At 40.1% G+C, this 13,500-nt stretch overlaps 2 long non-coding RNA genes across 2 annotated transcripts in view; both read right to left on the bottom strand.

Moving 5' to 3' along the window:
- The window catches only part of LOC138967312 (uncharacterized), a 534,423-nt gene that overhangs the window by 46,482 nt on the left and 474,441 nt on the right, over positions 1-13,500 (bottom strand). The window lies entirely within an intron of this gene.
- LOC138967298 (uncharacterized) lies at positions 9,474-11,776 on the bottom strand. The gene is made up of 2 exons (XR_011455905.1): positions 11,435-11,776; positions 9,474-10,933 (listed from the first exon to the last, which is right to left on the bottom strand). It is a non-coding gene; the product is annotated as an uncharacterized lncRNA (long non-coding RNA).

The raw sequence follows: 13,500 nt of genomic DNA, 5'->3' as shown, positions 1-13,500 counted from the left end.
AAACATATTTTTTCAGAGATTTTTGAAGCTAGAACCTTCAAACTTCAAACAACGCTTTTGCTTAATGATTGTTCAACATGGAGAATTCAAGGTTGATCCTTGAGAAATGTGAAGGTCATAGCAGGGTCTCGTGTGGGTAAAAAAAAAAACATAACCTTTTTCTCAGAGTTTTTCAAAGCAAGAACCTTGAAAGTTCACATTTTTGGGCTTAATAGCCCCCATACACGGTTAAAGTCTTGTTGACCTTTGTCGAATCTCAAGGTCACATGGGCAAATCAAAAACACGAAAATGCATCATTATCTCAGTTTTTTTTAAAGGGAGAGCCTTCAAACATCACACAACTCTCAACTCCGACTTAAAGAAGTTAAGGTAGATCCTTGTCACATGTCAAGGTCACAGAAAGGTCTCGTACGGGTAAAACAAACAAAACAAACAGATAATATTCATTTTTTCAGCTTTGTTGTTAGCTAGAATAGAGGCACATGCCACCATTCCATTCAACATGACTCATAGAAATGTATGATGTATGACGTAATTGCATTGTGTGTAATGACGCGGCTGCCTCTGTAGTTATTCCAGCCTTTGAAGAAATGGCGTTTTTCCTTGCTTGGACACATTTTTCCTTTTCTTGGATGTTTCAGGAGTTTGGGTGAGTTTGGTGTATATGGTTGAACACAATTTAAAATTTGCATAAAAGTGTATTAAAATAAACAGTGGTAGCCAGTCTCATCTGTTGTGTCGACAATTTAATCTCTTTTGTGTGACCTCAACTTGACCCCTCTGAATGCTCTCAATCATGGAAATTGACCACACTTTGATTATAACCAAACAACATCAAAACTTTGGAATGTGTGAAGTTTCAAAGGTGTTGCTTAAAAGGCGTTCGTGAAAATGACAATTGTATGTGTCTGACTTCAATGCGACCCCGCTGCGACCTTGACGTTTGATTTTATCAACCAGACTTTCATCATGTGTGAATGACTTCAAACACTATAAAACTAGTTGAAGAAATTGACAATTTTTCAAAGTTTAAGCCAGATGGCACTGCTGTGACCTTGAAATTTGACAAACATTAACCAGGCGGTCACCTTTTTTAGAAAATATCCTTAAAGGATCTTTAACCTTACTGTGACCTTGGAATTTGATGAGGTTTAATTTAACTTGCGTAGTGTGCCAAGTTTCAAGGCCCTAGCTTCAAAAACATATGAGAAAACCTCATTGAAAAATGTATATGTTTGACCTCAACGCGACCCTGCTGTGACCTTGACTTTTTCAACCAGACTTTAATCGTGTGTGAACATTATACACTAGAACTGTGTGTATTTTCAAAGCTCGTGCTATAAACGCGCTGAATAAATTGAAAATATTCCACATTTGGACCAGATGTGACCCCGCTGTGACCTTGAACTTTGACAAAGATTAACAAGCAGGTCACTTTTAATGAGGTTTTATAAAAATGCTGAAAGTATGTGAAGTATGTAAAGTCTAACTGATCTAGTATTAAAACATGTAAGACGTGACAACGACAATTTTCCAGTTTGCAAAGGAAATTTAACCTCGCTGTGACCTTGAAATTCAATGTTGTTTAGTGTGATGTGCACCATACCTGGAGGTCATTATACTTTGGTTGTGTGCCAAGTTTCAAAGCCCTAGCTTTAAAAACGTGCGAGATAACCTTAATGCTATGACTCAGTGCCGTTTTGAATGATATAACGAACAAAATTATCGTTATTTGTAAAATCATTTGGGTAAATTTATCTTTTCTTTTCGTAATTGGGTTCCAGCATCTGTTGTCTTAACAAAAATCACAATATCAGTCGTGTTTGTCAACTTTTATTTTTTAGCCCCTTTGTCCGCTTTTCGTGCGCACCTTTTGGCACTTAGTCATATAGGTTACACACTCCGAGTTCTGAATATCGTGCATATTTTCCCAAAGGTCGATTTTCAGGTATTACCGAGCCTCTGGCGAGGTAATACCTAAAAAATCTACCCGAGGGAAAATATGCACGATATTCAGGACGAGGTGTGTAAGCTTTTTATCCCATTACTCCGACGTTTTCATTAAAAAACCTAACTTTTTGACACAAACTTTGCGAGTGCCTGTTTACTGCTCATCAAACCTTCTGCCACCGAAAATCGTGTCATGATATTCATGTGCGAAACGAGTCCCCTTTTGTCTTTTTGTTTCCAGGATTTGAATGCATTTGATACTGTGCAGTTACCGGCTGGTTTCAGTCGGTTACCCGAGCTGGCATTCGTCACAACTGCGAAAGACCGCATTCTGATAATCTTCGCTTCACAGCTAGCGACGGGAGAGAATGATACCCGAAGGGAAGTAACTCATTTTGGACCTGAGTTCAGCGGGATTCGAAAGACCGCGTGTGATTTTACAAGCGATGAAGATGATTGCTGAGTTTGTGCTTAATCGAGCCTTTGTGCTTCAGTGTTCAAATTTGTATTACCTACTTCTTCAATCGTCACTTACTGATTTAGGTGAGCCTAACTTTGATGTCTGTCGTTGTCTTAGGCGAGGTATCTGTCTGGGGGAAAACGGCGCACCACTGTCGAGTTGTTTTTATGCGGCAACGCATGTAGCCTAGTGGTCTCTGTATGTCCAAGATCCGACCTTCTTTGCCACCTTTTATTCTAACAGTATCACCAACTTTGAAAATGGCAATTTTCATGCTTACATGAGTATAGCAAACGACAGATCCTGCAGCAGAGGGTGCGTATCGCTCAGTAGCGCTAGCGAGACGCACCGGCAGCAGACGATAGATCTGTAGCAGACGACTGATGAGACAGCCTTGTTCTGTTGAACCATATTTAGCAATCAATGCTCTAAAAGCGATAACAAATGAACAAAACTATAAGCATACTGTTTTAGTGTAAGTTTTATTTTGTCGCTCAAGATTTTGAATCAGGATGCTCTTGGGATTGATCTAAGCGGTTGCCCATGAAGCGTACCTCGTTACGACAACTTTACTAGAGTTGTGCGCCTTGAATCACTGTGTGTCTCTGTCGCTCTCTCTCGTGCTCTCTGTCTCTCTCTCAGTCTCACCGCGTCGGACAACTCATAATCTTCACTCAGCTCTATTCACCCAAACAGATTATGTACATTCTTTGTTGTTTTCTTTATTTCTTCAATGATAATGTTTGTAGATCGTTAGCCAAACGTCAGTTCGACTTTTATACCGCAGAATATCTCAATCGTTTTGCTGAAAAAAAGTAGTCCCGAGTTAACGATAAATATGCAGATGACCTCTATAAATTATTCAGTTGTACTCTGAGACCAAAGACAAAGACCAATGACAGGTGAGATCGAGACTCGGTTGTGATGGATAATTCATATGGTTGTGATGGATAATCCAAAATAATCCCCTCCTCAGCTAACAGAGACAAAGAGGCAGGTCATGGGATGAATTATTTACGTAAACAATGAATTGTTTAGGGAAAGCAGTTTTCATTATTTAGGGGAATCAAGAATTGACTTCTAAGCTTCATTTTTTTTCTTTGTGTATATACTATAATTCAATACAAGGTATCTCCAAACATTATTTATCAGAAAATGTTCGTAAATTTGTTTATTTTACAAGCTGAAATTGCCGTACGAAAAGAACTGAATGCGAAAACAAACAAAAGGTCAAGGTCATAACCGGGAGTGTTTAGTGTTTGCATTCTCTCCCTTGAAGTTGTTGAAAAAAAATTTTTCGTCCTAAGTTTTCTGTTCTGTCTCAACAAAAACTTTCTCTTTCCATTTCTCTTACTGCATGATTACACTTTTTTTTTTTAATCTGTAGGTTACACAACACAACACAACTTGGTATGAGCTCTGACGCGTTGACGTCACACAGTCGTGTGCAGAGTTGTCCGGCCTTGCCTCTGGCATTCCGGCGGAACTTGACTCGCGAGAAGGCAATGTTCACGCGAAATCTGCACTCTGAATCTTCCGCATTTATCGACATGGTCTCTAGTTGTAGTGTTAAACATTGCCATAACAGACAAGATAGAGATAGGGACAGAAGATTCTTTTCTGTTCCATTTGTTGTCAACGGAAAGGGCAAAGAGACAAGGGATTTGACTGCACGACGCGGGCGAGAATGGTTGGCACAGCTTCAGCTGAAGAATTTCAACTTTGAATTAACAGCTAGGAGATACGTGTGCTCTGATCATTTTGTCAATGGTAAGTACTCATGCTTTTGTTCACCTGCCTTGGTTAGTCTGTGTTTTATGCAAGCTGTGTTGTGATGGTAGTGTGCGGACAGTCGGTCAGTCCTGCACCGAGTGCAGTCTATGACTGAGTGAGTCAGTCTTACACTTAGTGACTTACTCTCAGTATAACAACTTATCATCATCATGGTTGCCCAAAACCATGACTTGTGAGAATGCCATAGGTGTGAAATACTTGGATTTGATAATCAGAATTTATTTGAACACTAAATGGTCATTGTTGATACAACTTTATAGTTCAGTTTTAAAGGGTAGATCTGTGTCTAGATTTACTCATTCATTTTGTTTGGGTGACTTATTTTTAAAATAACTCCCAATCCATAATTTACAATACATTTGCCTTTGATTTTTTTTGCAGGGCAACCATCTGTGGGAAGTAAACACCTACTTTGAAACTTGGGTATGGTGCAGGGACACAGCCTGACAGCCAACAAGGACAGTACCAGAGACTCAAGGAGAGGAAGAAGCTTGTGGGGATTGAGTCAACTCCTTCTCACCCTAATTTAGCAGAGGATGCTGTTGATGGCGACGGTGAAGGTACTTCGGATACAGCAGAACTGGCTGCTCCTCTTCCCGAGAGAGGTGACTGTGGTGGTACTTACTGCCAGACTGAAACCTATGACAATTTTGCCTGGATTTCTAAAGATGAAAAAAAGCAGCAACGGGATGAACTAAACAGGCTGGTGCTAGAAACTCGGGAACTTAAAGACGAACTTGCCAAGAAAAAAAAATAACACTTGATTCTTTGAGGGACAATGACGATACTGTACGATTATTTACTGGGATTTCTAATTTCTTCACACTTGTTACATTATTTGATTTTCTTGCTTGGCATTTGCCAACACACTCGCGCAGAGCACTGACACAGTTTCAAGCTCTCATTCATGCATATATATTATACGCCTTAACACACCTCTGCAACACCTGGCATACATCTTTTCTGTGTCAAGAACAACTGCAAGCAAAGTTTTTCATGAGACTGTGCATATCATGTACCACAGACTGCGGCCACTTGTTTTCTGGACAGACAGGCGAAGTATAAAGACAAGTCTACCGCCACAGTTCCTTCCCTATCCATGGAACAGAGTAGTCATCTTGAACACGCACGGCCAGTACCGTGTAACTGGCCTTGGCACGGAACGATCCAAGGGGGGCAATCTCAGTCATCTCAAAGAGGGAAATCCCAACGCAATCCGCTTTGTTCGATTTTATGGGCTTGGACAATAGAGAAAAATAAGAAAAGCAAAAGCTGGAGTCCAGTCTGGACGAAACTGCTATCAAGAACGCAGAATTGATTTTTTCTGAGTTTTATTTTAGCCGTAAGCGCCATGTTTATCGGAGCAGGAAACTCTTCCATAGTGAGGCCCCTTTGTTGGTTTCACTGCGGCCGCATTGTGAACAGCAGTTAAACATGGCGCTTACGGCTAAAAAAAAACTCAGAAGAAATTAATTCTGCGTTCTTGATAGCAGTTTCGTCCAGACTGGACTCCAGCTTTTGCTTTTCTTATTTTTCTCTATCGTCCAAGCCCGTAAAATCGAACAAAGCGGATTGCGTTTAGATTTCCCTCTTTGAGATGACTGAGATTGCCCCCCTTGGATCGTTCCGTGCCAAGGTCAGTTGCACAGTACATGTACTGGCCGTGTGTGTTCAAGATGCAGAGTAGTGTCCATTATTGACAGTCGAAATTCTCCCTTCAGGTAAACGTTATAAGGTCCCTTTGGCACGCAAAAACCAGTTTAAAAAGTCATTCCTGCCTTCTGCAGTCACCATTTTAAATTCTTCTCGCATCACGTAGAGGCTGGTCGGCTGGGAAAAAACAAACAATGTGTACATGTGAAGGTGTGTGGGAAATATTTGTAATGTGATTACTCGGCTGTGAAACCCAACTCCTGTGGGTAAATTTACATAGTGCAATATCATATTTGATTGTATCCCTTTTATGTTTTATGTTTTATGTGTGTCGTCCTATACAATTGTTGTTATAATCGTTTACAGGCAGACAGGGTGTGCCGAAGAAAAATTTCCATTTTTGACTCACATGCGAAGCAAAAGTGAGTCTATGTACTCACCCGAGTCGTCCGTCCGTCCGTCCGTCCGGACGTCCGGACGTCCGGAAAACTTTAACGTTGGATATTTCTTGGACACTATTCAGTCTATCAGTACCAAATTTGGCAAGATGGTGTATGATGACAAGGCCCCAAAAAACATACATAGCATCTTGACCTTGCTTCAAGGTCAAGGTCGCAGGGGCCATAAATGTTGCCTAAAAAACAGCTATTTTTCACATTTTTCCCATTTTCTCTGAAGTTTTTGAGATTGAATACCTCACCTATATATGATATATAGGGCAAAGTAAGCCCCATCTTTTGATACCAGTTTGGTTTACCTTGCTTCAAGGTCAAGGTCACAGGAGCTCTTCAAAGTTGGATTGTATACATATTTTGAAGTGACCTTGACCCTGAACTATGGAAGATAACTGTTTCAAACTTAAAAATTATGTGGGGCACATGTTATGCTTTCATCATGAGACACATTTGGTCACATATGATCAAGGTCACTTTGACCCTTATGAAATGTGACCAAAATAAGGTAGTGAACCACTAAAAGTGACCATATCTCATGGTAGAAAGAGCCAATAAGCACCATTGTACTTCCTATGTCTTGAACTAACAGCTTTGTGTTGCATGACCTTGGATGACCTTGACCTTGGGTCAAGGTCACATGTATTTTGGTAGGAAAAATGTGTAAAGCATGTGAGTCGTATGGGCTTTGCCCTTCTTGTTATGTAATATTTTAATGGACAATAAAGTGCTGTTATTGTTATTGTTATTATTGTTTTGAAATATATTCATTGAGAGACCCTCCAGTGTTGATGCTAGTGCACTCACCTGGTCAAACTAGAAGCACAACAATACAATTAAATACCTAATATCAATTACACCTCAAGGCCATATTTCTTTTATTTCTAAAGGGTGGGGTGGGCTGCGCTTTCAAGTGACAAGCACATCACTGCAAATAGTGGGTATCTAGACAATATTGTACAAAATGATGTGATTTTGGCCGACAGGGGATTTGACATTAATGAACTAGTGGCTATGAGAGGTGCACAAGTGAAAATCCCTGCCTTTACAAGAGGGAAGAGTCAGCTTACAGCTTATGAGATAGTCAACACGCAAACTAGCTAATCTGAGAATTTATGTTGAGCGAGTTATCGGTATTCTTTGTGGTGCTGTGTAGTAGGTGTGAGCGATGGTAGAGTAGAGGACGTGTGATTGGCGGGGGGGGGGGGGGGGGGGGGGGGGTAAGAGTGAAATGTTGACGTCTGTTTACTTTGTATGATGGGGGGGGGGGGGTTATGATGTAATGTAATGTATGATTATGTACTATGTGTTGATTGCGTATGTATGGGGGTTATGATGTAATGTATATGTATGATGATGTATTCTGTGTCGATTGTGAATGTATGGTGGGGTGGGGGGGTATGATGTAATTTAATTTAATGTACGATGATATATTTGGTGTTTGATAGTGTATGATTGTTTGTTAGTTGTAGATTATAGTACGATGTTTGATGTTGTAATGTTTGTGCGTGTGTTATAATGCAATATGTTATGATGTAATGTGTGATGATGTATTCGGTGTTTGATAGTGGATGTATGCTTGTTAGTTGTAGATCTAGTACGATGTTTGAGGCTGTAATGTTTGTGCGGGTGTCATATGTAGCCGTACGAGGGTTCCAGTGTGTGAGTTGTGCATGGCCGGGCGCTAGAGTGCTGCATGAATGAGTAAGTGCATGTGGAGTTGTATGGCTGGGTGAATTGTGGGTTGCGTACGTCCGAGGGGCACATGTAGCCTGTGTGTCTGAAGTAGTGGGTATGTGTGCGTAAGGGTGTGTTGATATTGAACTTCAGTTGTTGCTTTGTAAATGTCTATGTATCAGTGTATTATGTCTTGCCACACACATGCCAAATTTCCTTGTATTGATGAGGACAATAAAATTTCTTGTATCTTGTATCTTGAAAGTACAAAATTCTGAACTCTGATATTCTGACTGATCTTTTGTTTGCAAGGGAAGAGGAAGAAGTGGTAACACTGGACAAAATAGTCACTGTATCATCTGGGCTTGTCAATGTTTGCACTGGTATCATGTGATTCTTGCTGTGACGCTGCATAAACACAGCCTAGTGAACTGAAGGCATTGTTTAGACTAGAGAATATGTTAATTAAACTGTGGTGTATTGTATCTGATTCTGATGTCTCGCATGAGCAGTAGCAATAGTCTTTCTGTTATGTTTTCACTGGACGGAATCTTGAATTTGAAGATGAAGGCATTGTTTAAAGAATGTGTTAATTAAAGGCATACTAACGCACTCCCGTGTTTACAAAGTGTAGTTTGCCCACAATCGATGTCAAACGCACCATAAGACCATATAATGACGATATGTCACCATGCGCGGACCATAATACATGCATTACAGCTTGTTCTAGCCTCTGAAAAAGTGAGGATGTCAACAAAGCCGCGGTGTTAGCTCCCTTGCATCAACGTTCAGGCATGGGAATTGTCCGCCGAAAGGCAAATTTCCGCCGAATTATTTTTTTGTTCCGCCGAAAAAGCAAAAGTGTCCACCGAAAAATTAAGTGGGGGAGGCAAAAATGGTTCTAAAAACTGAATTTAATGGCAAACTTGGAGCTCAGATGACACCAAATTGCACCATTCTTTGTTGAGAAAAAAAAATTCCGGACCTCCCTAGTAAGGGTTCCAATTGCCATTACTTAAATATTTTCAGCCTTTTTGACTTTTTTCAATTCCCATGCCTGAACGTTACATGTGTTGCCAAATCTATAAATAGGACCATCTAGATCAAAATAAAAATTCAAATATCTCAACATTTAAGGGCTCCTAGACCACAATATTTTGCAGGGAACTTAATTTAGTCTGTCTCCAGCTCTGGGTAAAGCAATTACTAATTAGCGTGTACATTCATCAGCTTTCTATGCCTTTAAACTGTGGTGTATTGTATCTGATTCAGGTGTCTCACATGAGCAGAAGCAACAGTTTTTCTGTTATCATGTTTTCACTGGATGGAATCTTGAATTTGAATATGTGTATATGATCTGACCTGCTGCTATTTCCTTCCAATTCAAGAGCAGATTTCACTCTTTCTATCACACACACACACACACACACACACACACACACACACACACACACACACACACACCACTTTAACATACACTTTGAAATCATTTTGCATAAATGTGACATGTATTGACACAACTGACAAAGGTTGAATTATGCTGATTAACCTCAAAATAGCTCTACACAGGAAACAAGATAAGGAGCATTGAAAAATTAAATGGCCTACACTTGAAATGCGAGCACACATTTAAACTACCAATAACATGCAACTGCAAGCAACACTGAACATACCACTACCAGTATTGCAGGTATGAAGCCAAAGTGAAGAACACTTTCACTAAATGTTCAAAATTGAAATAACATACTGTGAGTATGTGAGTCATTAACTATTCATTATGATCAATAGACCTGTGTGCTTTTTTGCAGAAATAAGTGTGTTCAATTTTGTTGTCATCAAAACAGAACTAGTTGATGATAGAAACTAACTTTCAGTTCCACTGCCAATTTAAACACTGTATTACTTGACTGTACTGATGCAGAACTATGCTGGACCACACACTCTTATTTGTTCCCTAAATCAAGCAGCCAATCCGTGTCACTGGAAACACTGAACAAGGAGAATGAATAATATACCTGGCTGAATAAGTTGATAATCAAACTGCTCATGATTCTTTGTTATTCACAGCAGTGGATGTAAAACAATCACAACATAAGGTCCTGTATGCATCATAATTTATACTTGTAGCACTTGATTTTGTATTGTGGTCGGTGATCCTAAACAAAATGTATGTCTACATCTGTGCATGATTTTACTTTAAGAATAAAATGAAACAAGAATGGAACAATTAATGACTTCTCTGTGAGTGTGAACTGTGATTTAAAACATTGCATGCTCTCTTTTCTCTCCCTCTCTTCTTCTTCTTCTGCGTTCGATGTATTCTCTCCCTCTCTACAACTTTAATACTGCCACTTTCTGTGTGTACAGTCATACATGATGTTTGTTTTCCCACACACATGAGCAAGCGAGTCTGGCATTGTCACTGTTTCTTGCTGCGTTTCACGGCTGGTGTTTGCAGCTGCTCCTGGTTCACATCCACTGCTTGTAGAGGCTCAGCTTCTCTGTCCAGCCAGTTTCCAACTAGCTCTGGAAGAACTGCGAGTCTGAACACTTTCAAAGCTTTCTCCACACACATTGCCCAAAAATCACAGTCAGGCAATACTCAGACAATAACTTTATCCACAGTAGTCCACACCATGAAATCGCAGTAGGAGGAACTGGTCATAACAATCTGGCACTGTACTTGACTAAAGTATTGGTGGTCTTTGCGCAGACAAAGCATCCCCTCACTGTTAGATTCCAAACAGAAATGGCAGTCTGCCACAGCACACTCAACAGCTGACTCGAAGGTGAAGGGACGTGTGTGCAGGTTTCTCCAACTCCGGCCATGCCGGTTTCTCCAACTCCGGCCGTGCAGGTACAGTGTGCTGCCAGTATGTTGCCATCAGAAGTGGCGATGATCCAAGGAGAAAGTGCTGGTTCATTAAGGCGTTGTGAATGAAGAATCTGAAACATAAATTGAAGGTCGCACAAATCAGCATTCAGCTAGGTCAATTGAATGAATATAACTCTAAGACGCACATAATGTGCCTTACAATAACCTTAACAATGAAAAGTAAACAACAGATTTTTAACTGAATATGAACATGAAGCTCATTATAAATATAATATTTTGCAAGCTATTTCAAAATATAAATATATTCAAGACTATCTACAGCTTTTGTCGTAGTCCAGAATACAAACTGAAGCGAAGAATATATCAAAGACAAAGCCTCAACACAATATCCTGAACTGCAACTTGTGATAGCTTCAAGTCGGCGCTGGCATTAGCCAGACGACGATAAAGAACTAGCTGCGCACCCCCCACTCCGCTGCAACAATGCCAGACATCTGGATGACTTGTTCTACAAGTGCAGCGTAACAGACAGATACAGATACAGAGATATCTGCAACACAAGACAGAGAACACTCACGTTCATTCATTATAAACTGAAAGCACATTCTTACCTTTGCAGAAATGACAGATTTCTGACAGCCATCAGGGCTGTAGCACTTGACATCCCTCACCCAGCCAGAGACAAAAAGTCGGTAGGAATCCAAACTGTTGTAAGCTTTTCAGCTGCTCACATACACATCATCACATGTGTATCTGTATGCACTCTTGCCAAGCACAAAATAATTTACGATGTTGATGTAACTCAGCTCTGGCAGATCGTCCGGATTTGCTGACCAGCACCTGGTTGAGAATGTCATACGGATCATTCCCGTCTCGGTTGATACCACAAAAAAATCATCCTCGAGTTTCAATATTTTTCGGTCCCTCACTCGATGACGTTGTGTAATCTCTATTTCTCGCCCGATCGCAATGCATGTTTTGCATGAGGCAAGGGAAGTTACTCCAGATTCTTCTCGGAACGCGTCGGAGGCATTGTTTCCCGTTTTTTTAACGGTTCACAGCTGTTTTTACTTTTCTCTTTGAAATGAAACGATGAAAGGAAGAGAAATGGAAAGACAGGCATGTTGTTGGGACATAAACAGAACAGAGAACATAAGGGGAAAAAAACTGTGTTTCAACAACTTCAAGCAAGAAAATGCAAACACTAAACACTCCCGGCAGGGAAACACCTTAATTGACCTTGACCTTTGACTGTGTTTGAGATCAGTTATTTTCGTACTCGGATTGTAAAATAAACAAAATAATATCCAAACAACAGCTATTTTAAGATAAGAGTGTGTGGAGAGACCTTGTATTCAATTATAGTAATCACTGAAAGACATAAAACTTAGTTCAGAAGCGAATCCTAGAAACCCCTAAATAATGGAAAATGTGTTGGCTAAACAATTCATTGTTTACGTAAATAATTCATTGTTTACGTAAATAATTCATTGTTTACGTAAATAATGATTTATTTAGCAACATTGCTGATTCTTTATAAACAATGTAATATAAGTCTAAATAATATATTGTTTACGTAAATAAATCATTATTTACGTAAACAATGAATTATTTACGTAAACAATGAATTGTTTAGGTAAATAATGAATTGTTTACATAAACAAAAAATTATTTAGAATTGTTTTACATTGTTTATAAACAATTACTTATTTAGCACATGAGCTTCTAAATAATGATTATTTAGCTAAAACTGGTGAAAAAAACATGAAAAAGTATCCAAATAATTATTTGACAAACGGAATGCCATACGTTTGGGCCGCGTGTGTTATGAGGATTACTAGCACCTTGGTACTTATCGTACACATAGCCCAACCAATTAGCTACCTAATTTTTGCAATATCACAAAAGTGCGCAGCCAACACGACTTACCGCCACGTTTTTTCCCCAAGCAAGTGCTGTAAATGAGGCTGTATGAACGAAAACATCCTGCGTACGAACGGAAACATCCGGTGTATGAACGGAATCAGTTGACACACCGTGTTTGCGGGCACTGTTCGTTAGAGCAGCCGTTGGTGAACATTAAGATCTACGACTGTGTTTACATTGATGTTTCAACAGTGAAGGGGAAACTCACATGCAATTCAGCTCAGTAAACTGAAACCGTATTAGGACATTTACCGACGGGACAGTGGCAGTAAAAGGAAATCTCTGTCTCTCTCTGTCTCTCTCTGTCTCTGTCTCTCTCGGTCTCTCTCTCTCTCCCCTCTCCCCCTCTCTCTCTTTCTCTGTCTGTCTGTCTCTGTCTCTGTCAGTCTGTCTGTCTGTCTGTCTGTCTGTCTGTCTGTCTGTCTGTCTGTCTGTCTCTCTCTCTCTCTCTCTCTCTGTCTCTCTCTCTCCCTCTCTCTCTCTCCTCCCTCGCAACCTAACACAACAGAATGAAAGAAATGAGAGAGGGGGAAAACACTTAACGCCGAGGGTCGTTAAAGTCCCCGAGCCTTCATTTCCCGTCCACTTTCAGGTCGACGCTCTGTTACCAAACGATGAACTAAATGTATGTTCAATAGGATATAACAAACGAACAGACGACGGAGATTCAGAAAATCCGCAGTCTACTGTCTTCTTTTTCAAAGGAGACGTCAAGTAACTTTAATTTTTGCACATCTCCTACCCATCCCTC

Source organism: Littorina saxatilis, linkage group LG5 (genome assembly GCF_037325665.1).
Source record: "Littorina saxatilis isolate snail1 linkage group LG5, US_GU_Lsax_2.0, whole genome shotgun sequence".
NCBI lineage: Eukaryota > Metazoa > Mollusca > Gastropoda > Littorinimorpha > Littorinidae > Littorina > Littorina saxatilis.
Note: the sequence above shows the minus strand (reverse complement) of the source record. Positions and strands in the feature narration are given on the sequence as shown.